The 2,422-nt window shown below is 39.8% G+C and overlaps 1 protein-coding gene across 1 annotated transcript in view; it reads right to left on the bottom strand.

The window, feature by feature from the left end:
• The window catches only part of LOC116699098 (phospholipid phosphatase-related protein type 4), a gene marked incomplete at its 3' end in the record, with an annotated part of 127,033 nt that overhangs the window by 107,703 nt on the left and 16,908 nt on the right, over window positions 1-2,422 (bottom strand).

Here is a 2,422-nt window from a genome sequence, read left to right as displayed (position 1 = left end):
GCGTACCGAGACCACCTCTTCAAGCAGGTCTCAATATGCTTGTTTGGTCCGCTTTTGGTGCGTACCACTGTTTGACTGCCGCGTTCTCACCTGCTCAGACGAACCGCATCAGCAGGACAAACGAACCCTAGTTTGATTCAAGAGAACTAAAGGCTATCGATGTGAAAACGCCCTTAACCTGCTCTTCGGTGGATGTTTAAATGGAAATTCAATATAAACCAAGCAGCCTCAATTTCCATTTAAACAAGCAATATGCAGGTCACAATTCAAATGCATTCTTAACCATTTGAAAATGATATTGCAAACTCTATTTGACTTTTTAAAGACTAAACTTGCTGTACAGTTGACACTATTAAAATGCAAAAGATGGAACAACACCCCCGGTAATTGCATTGCCATTAACATGTCACCACTTGTAGAATTTTTTCCATCTACAGATTTAGCTCTTGTATGTTGGCGAAATTCACATGTACTGCAGGCTATTTATAACATACTGTCCCTGGCACAGCTGATGTGATCCAGACACTTCTCTCTGTACCGAATGCTTTGAAGAGGATCAGCTCATCACAGGTAGTCAGATCAGTTTTGACGCCTGCCCACATGCAATAAGAAAGACTCACTCTTCTGTTAGTATTTTATTTAGTTTGATTAATTATGTCATTATAAAGTAAAATGTCATTCACTGACTCAGCAATAGTGTCCAGAGGAAATGTTTTGGGGTATTAATAATAAGCCCATGCATGATGGTCCTGCACTGACGCAAACCTGCATTTGAGTAATGACAAGGGACATCATCCTCCGTTCTTAAGACTGATGAAGATATTGAGGTTTGAATTAGAGATGCCCGATCATTTTTTTAGCCTCCGAATCCGATCACGGTCACATCCGGAGAGCAATATATCTGCCGATAATGGGCCAATGCAGATCGTTGTTTGTGTTTTGTTTTGTTTAGTTATAGCGGCTGATCTGGCTGTGTAAACCATTGGCCAGTTTGTAGTGTATTGGGATCTCCAGCAGGCAGCAGTGTAACAGGATATATAATGGTGTGTCAATCTTTAGTAAACCTATGAATAACAATCACAAGTCATTATTATACCCTTTTCCTACAAATAATTACTAAGTTTTTGAATGGGAAAATCTGTTCCTGATAGATAGACTCCTTACACATTGCGAGTATGCGTCTGTTTTTTCTTCTGATGCGTCACGAACAGTCAAGAACGCATGTATTTAACTTTTCCTTCTAGAGCTTACAGTGCACAAAACTGCAAACTCTGCTGTACCATTGTTGTTATACATCCATGTGCTGCATATTCATATCAATGCTAATAAACTTAAACTCTCCTCTGCTTCGACCGCTCGCTCTGCAAGAAACAAAGTGGGATTCAAAATAACATGTCTGGTCCTGGATTTCAAAACTCGAATCTCGTTTGGAATACAATCTCTTTTATTTTACAGAAATAGTTCCCCCAAATGTGTTTCTGAAAACATTTTATGCAAGAAATAGTTATTCAGCTGCTGAATCTGTCTTCATTTCAGACTGACAACGGTCAGTTTAAAAGATTTTCGTGAGTTTTTGAGAGGCAGAAGCCTCACTTCTCCACGTCCCCGCAACACTACCAGAATACAGCTCCCATAGAAATAAATGGGAAGCAGGGAAATGACAAGGGACACACCGGGTCACACTTCCCAGATGTGTGGGTGGTCTCTATGGCGTTTAAAGGGATATTTTACCATTGTAAAGGTGGCTATATCTTTAAATTGTATCACTTATGTAGAAGAAATGTGAAATGTTTTTCGAAATTGGTGCTTTCTAGGCCGAGAAAAGCCAGAAAATGTGTTTTTGGCTCATGTGAATGAAAGACAGCAATTACCAGAATGCACTTGCTTCACTGCTCAAAGAGTCCACTCCCAAGCTAAGTCTACCGTTTACAGACAGACAGGAAGGCATTCAACTCAACTCAAGTGTGTATTATTGTCATTTCAACCACATACACAAAACGTTTCACCGTGGCTCCAGTGGTGCTACGCGTTTAAAATATATAAATACAACATTATATAAAAACAACATACGAAACAGGCTACATTTAGTGCACACACATTTTAGGCTCCATAAAGTTCAGCTAACACATTGGTAGCATTAGCGCTTGGAGTGACGTAAACACAGAGTATAAACACAGCCGTGAATTTGCGTGGAATGCAGAATGGTTGGCATTTAACAGTCACAAACTACACCGGACTTGTCTCCATACTTTTCCTACATCTTAGTGCTGCATTTGATGACATCGACCATACCACCTTGTTAAAGAGACTGGAACGTTTAGTACTAAGCTGGTTTAAGTCCTTTTTGTCTGATCAATGTCAATTTGTTAATGTCAACCGTAAATCCTCCAGGTATGCTAAAGTTAGCCATGGCATTCCACAA

Source organism: Etheostoma spectabile, chromosome 12 (assembly GCF_008692095.1).
Source record: "Etheostoma spectabile isolate EspeVRDwgs_2016 chromosome 12, UIUC_Espe_1.0, whole genome shotgun sequence".
Taxonomy (NCBI): Eukaryota; Metazoa; Chordata; class Actinopteri; order Perciformes; family Percidae; genus Etheostoma; species Etheostoma spectabile.
The sequence above is the reverse complement of the archived record's forward strand: the minus strand, read 5'-3'. Positions and strand labels throughout refer to the sequence as shown.